General features: G+C 45.2%; 1 protein-coding gene across 1 annotated transcript in view; it reads right to left on the bottom strand.

Annotated features, from left to right (window-relative positions):
• Fam169a (family with sequence similarity 169 member A) overlaps nucleotides 1-10,926 on the bottom strand; it is an 81,427-nt gene that overhangs the window by 67,632 nt on the left and 2,869 nt on the right. The window lies entirely within an intron of this gene.

Here is a 10,926-nt window from a genome sequence, read left to right as displayed (position 1 = left end):
CCCTAACTGAACACCTTGGGTTCAGGTCCCTCTGAAATTTTCCACTGTTTATGTTCTGTAACCCTCTCCGCCCCCAGCTTCCTTTAAATACCCGACACTTCTTGTGTACGTGGTCGAGCTCTGGCCAGCAAGGTCATGAGATCAGCATCGAACTCTGGCCAGCAAGGTCATGAGATCGACCCGGTACCTGTATCCCCAATAAACCTCATGTGATCGCAGCAAGTTCGGTCTATCGGGAGTCATTGGGTGGTCGCGTCATCCCGAGACTTGAGTAAGGATCTCCCCAGTTCTGGGGGTCTTTCACTATCTTCCACATGTCTGGATGACCGAAGCTATCTTAAGTTAGGAAACCTTCCATGCACTGGGCTTTGATGGTTGCTGATAAACGTCAACCTGAAAAGAGCCCATCAGGTTCACTGGGGAAGAACTCTTAAAGGGTAAAATAGCAACAAGTGTTTCTGACTGCCAAGAGCTGCCCCATGCTCTGCTATTCTTTATAGAAATTAACTTATTATCTTAATCATCTTTCCAGTGCATACTAACTCGATTCCCGGTTTACATAAGAAGAAACCAAGGCAAACAGATAAGCTGAGTAATTTGCTCATTGTTACACAGCTAATGACCACCTGGTCTTTGGTTCAAAAACACACACCCTTAAGCAAAATTCTACACTATCTTCCTCTGGTTGAATTTTGACACATTCCTTATATCTTCCTGTTCCTAAATTTCTCATTTAGGAGCAAAGGGAAAATGAAACCTTCAGTTAGAAAACTTGTACTCTTTCCCTGGAGCTGGAGAGATGGCTCAGCAGTTATGAGCACTCGATGCTTGTCATGGCTGGGATATGCTTGGCCCAGGGTGTGGCACTATTAGGGAGTGTGGCCTTACTGGAGTAGGTGTGTCACTGTGAGTGTAGGTTTAAGACCCTCATCCTAGCTGCCTGGAAGTCTTCCACTAGCAGCCTTCAGATGAAGATGTAGAACTCTCAGCTAGTTCTGCACCATGCCTGCTTGGATGCTGCCATGTTCTTGCCTTGATGATAATGGACTGAACCTCTGAGCCTGTAAGCCAGCCCCAGTTAAATGTTGTCCTTATAAGAATTGCCTTGGAGCTGGAAAGATGGCTCAGTGGCTAAGAGCACTGGCTGCTCTCTTCCAGAGGTCCTGAGTTCAATTCCCAGCAACTACATGGTGGCTCACAGCCATCTGTAATGAGATCTGAAGCTCTCTTCTGGTGTATCTGAAGACAGCGACAGGGTACTCACATAAAAATAAGTAAATTTAAAAAAAAAAAAAAGAGTTGCCTTGGCCATGGTGTCTGTTCACAGCAGTAAAACCCTAGGACAGTATGCTCTTCCAGGGGACCTAGGCTCAACTCCCAACATCTACATGGTAGCTCACATACAGTTAGTTCCAGGAATCCAACACCCTCTCTGACTTGTGGAGTATCCACCAGAGAAGATAACTCGGACACTGCTTTAAGCTGGGTGTTCAGGATTCCAGTATAGCATCAGGCCTCTCTCAGGGTGAACTTTTAAATACAAAACTAAATTCTGAGTTGACATATTTGAGTTAACAAGAACAGTTAGCCAGAAATGGAACTACAGAAGCCAAAAAGACATAGTACAAATGAATTAAAAGTCTTTGATGGATGAGGTCTTAGGTTTCGCTTTGGCAGATGATGTTGTCTATGTGCTGAGATTTTTTTTTTAAGATGTATTTATTTAATTCATATATGTAAGTACACTGTCTCTGTCTTCAGACACGCCGGAGGAGGGTATCAGATCCCCATTACAGATGGTTGTAAGCCACCATGTGGTTGCTGGGAATTGAACTCAGGACTGCTGGAAAAGCAGTCAGTGCTCTTAACCGTGGAGCCATCTCTCCAGCCCAATGTGCTGAGTTTTATGGCCTGAATATTATTTCCATCATGGAGTCAATTGTGCTAAGATCTGGGGGACTAAGGCCTGAGACCAGTTACACTGCCTTTCATAGGCCACCAGGCAAGCAAGTGGTGCACATACATATGTATGGTCAAAACACTCATAAAATTTTTCAATGAAAGTTAGTTTTTAGCCGGGCGGTGGTGGCGCACGCCTTTAATCCCAGCACTTGGGAGGCAGAGGCAGGTGGATTTCTGAGTTCGAGGCCAGCCTGGTCTACAAAGTGAGTTCCAGGACAGCCAGAGCTACACAGAGAAACCCTGTCTCGAAAAACCAAAAAAAAAAAAAAAAAAAAAAAAAAAAAAAAAAGAAAGTTAGTTTTTAAGAAAATTTGTGGGGCTGGTGAGATGGCTCAACAGGTAAGAGCACCCAACTGTTCTTCTGAAGGTCCTGAGTTCAAGTCCCAGCAACCAAGTGGTGGCTCACAAACACCCGTAATGAGATCTGATGCCCTCTTCTGGTGTGTCTGAAGTCAGCTACAGTGTACTTATGTATAATAATAAATAAATCTTAAAAAAAAAAGAAAGAAAGAAAATGTGTAAGATTTCCCCTGGTACAGAATCTATTAGCGTTTGAAAACCACAGATTTCTTTTCACATCTTTTTAGGACTCACAGCTCTTCGAAGTTTCTTGGATGGAGAGGAGGGCTCCAACAATTATAAGTCTTATTTGTATTTATTTCATGAATGGGAAAAAGACCCACAGTTCTTCTGAGAATATTCATCATCATCTTTGTCTGCTAAGCTGTTAAAAGTTAGACTTAAGTATCATTTAACATGCTTTAATGTAGTCAAGTCACAGTGAGAAAGTTATTAGCTAAGGAGCCTCAAAGCCTTTAAACACGCCAGTCTGTTAACTGGCTGACAGTACAGAAGGGACGAGACAAGCCCCACATCGCAAATGCTCAGGACTAAAAGCCACGTTCTGAGGGGTTTTCTTGGTAAACCAATACAGACACTTCCATGTTTTTGATTCCTGAGTCTATCTTTGAAACTGTGCGCTGGGAGGAAAAAAAATAAGAAATAAAGAGAACCGGAGGAACAGGAGCCACAACAAGTTTGAGAAACCCAGACACACTCGTTTCTTCAGATCTGGCTTAGTTTAACGAGAGTTTAAGGATAAGAGCCCTCTGTTAAACTGAGTTTGGATTTTAAGAGGCATAATCATTGGTACTGTCAATATTGCTAATAACTACAGATTTACCTCTGGAGTAGATACTACAATATCCATTAAGGGTTTTGTTGGGTTTTGGCAGGGAGGGCACAGTTTTGTTCTGTGTGAGGCTGTGTGACTTCCAGGGAAACTCTTAAAACATCTCTTCACCCCTGATATGGCATTAACAACAAACCAACGGAACATTGCACTCTAGTCTGCTTTGCATGGTAAAGCAATGAGCAGACTGAGGTTTCTTACAGGAGTGCAGGAGTCAAAAACCTGCTGCATTACTAAGCAGCATGCTGGGCTTGAAGCCAGTTCTACCCAACAGGATCCTCTCCACTCCCGCAGCGCTGACTTACCTTAAGCCCTAGTGAGTTTAATTTTTTGCAAATCTCAGCCTTGAAAGTAAAGTACTTAGCTTCCTGAGTTTTAGGAGCTGCTCTCTTTCCAGGAAGGGAATGTTTCAATTTAGAGAAGATAACTGCAGGAGGTAGCCACGCCCCCTCCAAAAACTATTTTCTTCCCTGGGGGCCCATCTTGCATCTAAGATAGCTACAAGGTCTTTTTGGCCAATGAGACACAAACACAGGATTCTTGGGTATGGTTTTGAAAGACTGGAGAATCTTAGAATGAGGGCATTTAATAGAAATGTATGTATAATGTGTAACCTTTATTTAAAGAAGGCATAGGAAGTCTCTGTGAGCCAGGAATGTGGACTGGTCAGTTCCAGGAACAGGATAGTGGTCAGCTATTAAGTTAAGATAACATTGCCCAGAATAAGGAACAGGACAACAGTCAGCCATTGAGAAGATAGCATTGACCAAACCACAGGATATTGGTCATCTAATTAGTCCTAGGAGCAGTCAGCCATTAAGAAGATAGCGTTGACCAAACCACATTCCTCTAGACAATGAGTGTGCAGGATGACTTCCTTGTGACCAGACTCAGCTAGGTAGTGGGTTCCTTCGGGATTTTCCATTGTTCCCTTGTTATGTTTCCCTGATAACCCCTTCACCCCCCTAGTTTGTGCTTTTTTTCCTTTAAATACCGCTTACTCCTCTTGCTCGTGGTCGAACTCCTCTGGCCTGCCGGACTATGAGTTCAACCCCAGATCTGGAATAAACCTCATGTGGTTACAGTAAGTTCGGTCTCTTGTGAGTCATTGGGTGGTTGCGTCATCCCGAGACTTGAGTAAGGATCTCCCCAGTTCTGGGGGTCTTTCAGTTTCCTAGACCCATTTTGTTTTGTTTTTATGATTTAAAAAAAAAAAAGGAACAGACTATATCAGGTGGTGACACTCACTTTTAATCCCTTAACTCCCAGAGCTCTGAAAGCGGAGGCTGGTAGATCTCTCTGCGTTCTAGGCCACCCTGGTCTACAAAAGGAAGCAAGCACCAGGCTGGCAAGGCTACAGAGTCTCAACAAACAAAGGGACTGCCTCAGCTGGTACTTACTTGGCCTTTTGTAGTATTTCATTTTGTCGGTTCAGGAGGAGCACCACAGTCAGGAAGCAGGGCTCCAGGTTAAAAATAAAAGAATCCTCTAGACTGATAGCTAAGGAGATGCCAATTAGCATAACAAAGAGCACGCTGCCCTCAAGACTCCAAAAAGCTACAAACACCACTGTGCTGTCTTCCTGGCTCCCCTCAGCTCTTCCCACCCTTCCTCCTACCCTAAAATTCTCCAGCTCACAGACTCCCCCAGCCCCCACCATCTTCTCATTCCCATATAACACTGTCCCCATCTTTCTCCCTCCCTCCTTCCCTCTCTATTTCTCAATATCTCCTTTGCCCCTACTCTTTTTCTCTCACTCCCCATCTCTCTTCTCTCATGGCCATGTTCAGTCTACTGCTTTCTCTCCTTGCTCTGGACTCTTCCAGATGCCTCTGGTTGTAGCCTCCCTCATGTTAGCATCCAGAACCTGCAGCGGATATGGGCGGGTCCACAGACCTGTATCCAGGGCAACGGCCACCATATTCCCAGAATCCATTGGGTTCAACTCCCACCTTTACCTGGAACTACTACGTCACAACCCGTATATATGAGACAACTCCTCCATTTCTCTCTCTCTCCCTCCTCTCTCTTTCTGTGCCGCTATCTCCTTACTCCCCAATTAAACCTCTTACACGTGGAACTGTCTGGGCCTGGTGTCTGCAGACGCGTCCCACCGAGACTCAAACCCATCACCTCATATCTACAATAAAAAGCTATCTGTCACCCATACCTTTGTCACGTGGCAGCCATTATCTACTTAGTATTCTGGAGGCTAGAGATAGAACCTGGGACCAAGACCATGTTTAGGAACAGCAGTGCCAATTACAGGCACCAACTTCTACTTTTCTCTGTGGCTTGCCAACAGGTGCAAACAGAGCTAATACTCAAAGTCAAAACTATATCTTCCATGTAGCTAGGGGGAGAAAAACCTATGTAGCTGTACCAGATATACACGGTATTATTTGATTTTCCTATTGTATTGGGTGCTGTGGTTTGAATCTGAAGTGTTTTGAACATTTGGTCTCTATCTGGTGGGGGAGAGGGTAGAACCTGGCTGGAAGAAGGGGGTGGCTCACTTTTAATGTCCTAGGCTCTCAAGTTTAAGAAATGAGACCCCAGGGGCTAGAGAGATGGCTCACAGGTTAAGAGAGCCCTGGCTGCTCTTCCTGAGTTCAATTCCCAACAACCACATGGTGGTTCAGAACCATCTATAACGAGATCCGGTGCCCTCTTCTGACCTGCAGGCATACATACAGGAAGAACACTGTGTACACAGTAAATAAATAAATCTTTTTTTTTTTTTTTTTTTTTTTTTTTTTTTTTTTTTTTTTTTGGTTTTTCGAGACAGGGTTTCTCTGTGTAGTCTCGGCTGTCCTGGAACTCACTCTGTAGACCAGGCTGGCCTTAAACTCAGAAATTCGCCTGTCTCTGCCTCCCAAGTGCTGGGATTAAAGGCAGCCTAATAAATAAATCTTCAAAGTAAAAATAAGAGGGCTGGAGAGATGGCTCAGAGGTTAACAGCCATCTCTTCTCTTCCAGAGGTCCTGAGTTCAATTCCCAGCTACCACACGGTAGCTCACAACCATCTGTCATGGGATCTGATGCCCTCTTCTGGTGTGTCTGAAGAATATAAAATAAATAAATCATTAAAAAATAATAAGAAGAAAAAAAGGAAAAAATAAGGAAATAGGAGGCCCCAAGATATCTTTTGTAGGAAGCAGTCTGTTGTATCCACTAAATATTCTCTTCTGTAATGAAGCAGAGTTTTTTATACTAGTCTTTCTTGTCTCCTGTATGTGGTTATTTACACTGTGAGTAGGTGCTCTAAACTACTGGGCAGTAAGGCTGGACTCAAAGCTGGAATGTGTTGGGAGAGGAAGGAAGGATTTTATGAAATGTGGTGAGGCCACATTTCCCCACCAGTGAAATGAGCCAATTCAAGACAGATTAGATTATGTTAAATATAGGTTTATTGGAAATCTGCTCTCAGGTGGGTGGGTTTGTAAGACTCTGATGAGCCTTTGCTACCAGGGACCCTCTAAGTAAACCACACAGAGCTCACTCTGTAGAACAGGCTAGCCTCGAACTCAGAAATCCACCTGCCTCTGCCTCCCAAGTGCTGGGATTAAAGGCGTGTGCCACCATTGTCCAGCTTCAATGAGTTTTTATACAGTTTCTAGAGGCAGAATAGAGTATCAGCAACTAGGCACAATATGATTGGTGGAACAGTGTAACCTTTAAACTGATTGGTCTTTAGGGAATGAGGTAGTAGGGGCTTAATCAGTCTCTCCCTTCTGGCCTATGTGCTTCATGACCTCTTCTTCCAGGGGTGGGGGGTGTTTGGTGGAATTTTCCAAAGGTCCTGAGCTGACCTCTTCAGGTTCACTGGTCCCAGGGAAGTCATCATGGGAAAGGAGAGAGGGAAGAGAAAGGAAGAAAGAGGGTATGTGTAGAGAGAGAAAAGAAGAGAGTGGGGAAGGTATAGAGGGAGGAGAAGGAGAGAGACCAGAGAAACCAAATGTCAGGATTATATAGGGAAGGGCCTCTGGGGGAAGAGCAGCCCAGCTACTGTGCTGGAAAGTTCAAGTTTGGGCACAGGGTATGCCAGGTAGGGACTGAGGGATGCTGGGAGAACCTGGAGGCCAGGTCTGCTTTGGTGTGTAACATCTGCACCTCAGTCCCTTGTCCTGTGTCTAAAACCAAACAACTGCAAGTACACTCAAGGACAGTGACCAGCCCGAGTGGCAGTTTCCTGCTCTCTTTCCCTTGGCTGGCACACAAGGGAAGCCTTGACACATTATCAGCCCCATTTCCTGCCCACACTTTGCTTCCTGAGTGTGGATGAAGTGTGGCCACGTAGCATACGGCCTCCATGCGTTTCCTGCCTACTGCCATATCTTTCCCACCAGAGTTGACTGAATCCCTTGGAACTGTGAACCAAAACAAACCCTCTACCCCTGACATTGCTTCTGTCAGGGTATTTTATCACAGCAACAGGACAGGAAACACAGACAAGCAGGAAACTACCTTTTGCAGAATTAGTGCTCCAGTACCCACCTACCATGTACCTGACGAAGATAGTCAATCTTGCTCCTGACTACAGAAAGAATGCATTATTCATATAGTACATTGACTGCATATAGTTGGAATAACTACCTCACCGACCTCTCTCCTGCTCTTTCCCCATCCTGCCTTCTGTCCACAGGTGCTGGGGACAAATTGTCCCATCCAGGGTGGGGGGGAATTGCAGGGGTGGGAAGTGGGGGGGGTTGTTAGCATCAGGGCCTCCCCAAGCCCGTGATGTCACATGGGCGGGCCCTACAGACCTGTTGCCAGGGCAACAGCAGCCATATTCCCAGAATCCATTGGGCTCACCTCCCAACTTTACCTGCAGTCCCTACATCAGAACCCATATATATATATATACATATATGTATATACATATGGCGAACGCTCCTCCCTTACTCTCTCCCCCTCCTCTCTCTCTGCTACTGCCCCTCTCTCCCTCTCAATTAAACCTCTTGCACATGGAACTGTTTGGGCCTAGTGTGTGGTATGTTCTGATGCAAGCCACCGTTCTAACACATCAGGGGTACTTAAACAACAGAACATAAAATGTAACTGTGACTATAATAACTTTCCTCGGTGATGTGACTAATGCTTGACAAAAGCAACTTCAGGGAGGAAGGGTTCATTTTCACTTGGTCCACTGTGACAGGGCAGTAATGGCAGCAAGAGCTTGTGGTGGTAGCTGGTCAGAATGAAGCCACAGTCAGGAAACATCTGGTGCTGGGTGTCTTGTTTTATAACAGTATAATGCAGCACAATATGGTAGCGGGAACAACTCGGGGGGGGGGGGGCAGCCAAGGTGCACCCCTGAACACCTTGTACTAAGCCATGTGATGGGCTTAGTATGAAAAGTTTGCTGGGGGAAGGGAGCCACGGAGGAGGTCCCCTAAAAAATAAAAATAAAAATGTTGGGAATGGCAAAGTCTCAGTTTCCCAGGGAAGCAGATTGGGCTCTGCAGAAGGAGCTACTGACAGTGGGCTGTTAATCATTGATGGCTCTGACAAAGGGAGGATAGCTCAGAGCTGAGTTGGTTCCTGGAGTTTCCTCAAGTTTACTAAAGATAGTAAAGCTCACATAGCAGCCCGTCAGAATCCGGCCCATGTAACTTTCCTGGCACCCACCAATGAAGTTTTAGATTATCTAACTTTTGCTAAAATTCCTCTAGTTTCCTATAAAAGACTTGCGCCCCTTTGTATGGGATCGACATTTTTGTAAGTGGCTGACCCCTGCATGCAGACATCTTGCTTTCAAGAAATAAAAACACTCTTGCCTATTGCATACGTGAGTGGTGGTCTCCATGGTAGAGACAGAGAAGTGGGGGTGAGGATAAAGAGAGAAGGGGGGAGGCTGGCTGGGAACACACCAGGACAGAGAGAGTTGGAATAGCAGTCAGTCCCTCTCATAAGTCTGGCTCATCCCTAATGGTGCCGCACAAAGAGTGGGTCTTCCCACTTTACTTTTTTGTTTGTTTGTTTTTGTTTTTGTTTTGTTTTGTTTTTTTGAGACAGGGTTTTTCTGTGTAGCCCTGGCTGTCCTGGAACTCACTCTGTAGACCAGGCTGGCCTTGAACTCAGAAATCTGCCTGCCTCTGCTTCCCAGTGCTGGGATTAAAGGTGTGCACCACCACCGCCCAGCCTTCAGAAACTTTACTTAATCCAGTCCAGAAACCCTTTTGCACAGAAATGTGCAGAGATTTAACTCCTATATAATCTACCTTATCTTACTTTTTATTTCTTTAATTGTATATGTGTGTGTGTGTGTGTGTGTGTGTGAGTGTGTATGTGTGTGTGTGCACGCGCGCACACACGTGCTGGGGTACAAGTAAGTACAGTGGCTATCAAGGCCAGGAGAGAACACCCCATCCTGCGGAGCTGGAGTTATAGGTGGTGGTGAGCAATCTGACAAGCACTAAGACCTGAACTCAAGTTCACTGCAAGAGCAGTATGCACTCTCTTTTCTTTTTGGGGGTGTGTGTGTGTCAAGACAGGGTTTCTCTGTATAGCCCCAGCTGTCCTGGAACTCACTCTGTAGACCAGGCTGACACAGTATGCACTCTTAACCAGGAACTTTTTTTCTACCGACTCCTAGGTGACTCTAGATCAGTGATTTTTCAACCTGTGGGTCGAAACCCCACAGGATTGAATATCAGATATCCTGCATATCCAATATTTACATTACACAATTCATAGTAATAGAAAAATTACAGTTATGAAGTAACAACGAAATAATTTCATGGTTGGAGATCACCATCATGAGGAACTATATTAAAGGGTGGCAGCATTAGAAAGGTTGAGAACCACTGCTCTAGATCCTATCAAATTGATTTATTAGCCATCGCAGTGACAGTCATCTGATTGGTGTTTATTTTATACCTCATTTGCATAGACACTTGGTCAATATTCAGAGAAAAGATCAAGATTCATTGTCCCTGAGGCTTCTGCCCTCAGGCAAGAACTCAGGCAGGTTTGCACTGCTCCTGCCCCCAAGACCTAACCTGTAGCTGCTTCCAGAGGACTCATTCTTGCTTCAGCTTCTACGACTCCATGATTGTGCCACAGAGTTGGTTCCTGCTCTAGGGCTGATTTCCTGCTACTGTTTCTGGCTGTCCAAGACCCATGCTACTCTAGCCCCTGAGACCTGTGAGGCTTGTGACACTTCTCAGAGCCATAACATTCCTAGGAGCTATCAGCAAGCTCTTGGCTATCGTCCCACTGCCACCAAGAGTTCAGATCTTTATCTTTCACTGTTTGTTCTAGTTTGTTTTCTACCTCTGTGATAAATCATGGCCAAATCAATTTGGGAAAAGAAAGGATTGATTAATTTCATTTTATGACCCCCGGGTCACAGTCCTTCACTGAGGGAAGTCAGGGTACAAAGCTGGAGACAGGAGCTGAAGCAGAGACTACAAAGGAGTGCTGCTTACTGGCTTGCTCCTTACGGATTGCTCAGGGCTGGCATTGCCTGGGCCTTATTGCACTCCTTTTCTTCTTTCTTTCTTCCTTTCTTCCTCTCTTCTTTCTTTTTCTTTTCTTTTCTTTTTTCTTTTTTTGGTTTTTCGAGACAGGGTTTCTCTGTGTAGACCAGGCTGGCCTCGAACTCAGAAATCCACCTGCCTCTGCCTCCCAAGTGCTGGGATTAAAGGTGTGCGCCACCACCACCCTGCTCTTTCTTTCTTTCTTTCTTTCTTTCTTTCTTTCTTTTCTTCATTGTCTTCCTCTTCCTCCTCCTCCTCCTCCTCCTCTTCCTCTTCCTCCTCTTCCTC

The sequence above is a fragment of the Mastomys coucha genome, unplaced genomic scaffold, assembly GCF_008632895.1.
Source record: "Mastomys coucha isolate ucsf_1 unplaced genomic scaffold, UCSF_Mcou_1 pScaffold8, whole genome shotgun sequence".
Classification (NCBI taxonomy): Eukaryota; Metazoa; Chordata; class Mammalia; order Rodentia; family Muridae; genus Mastomys; species Mastomys coucha.
The sequence above is the reverse complement of the archived record's forward strand: the minus strand, read 5'-3'. Positions and strand labels throughout refer to the sequence as shown.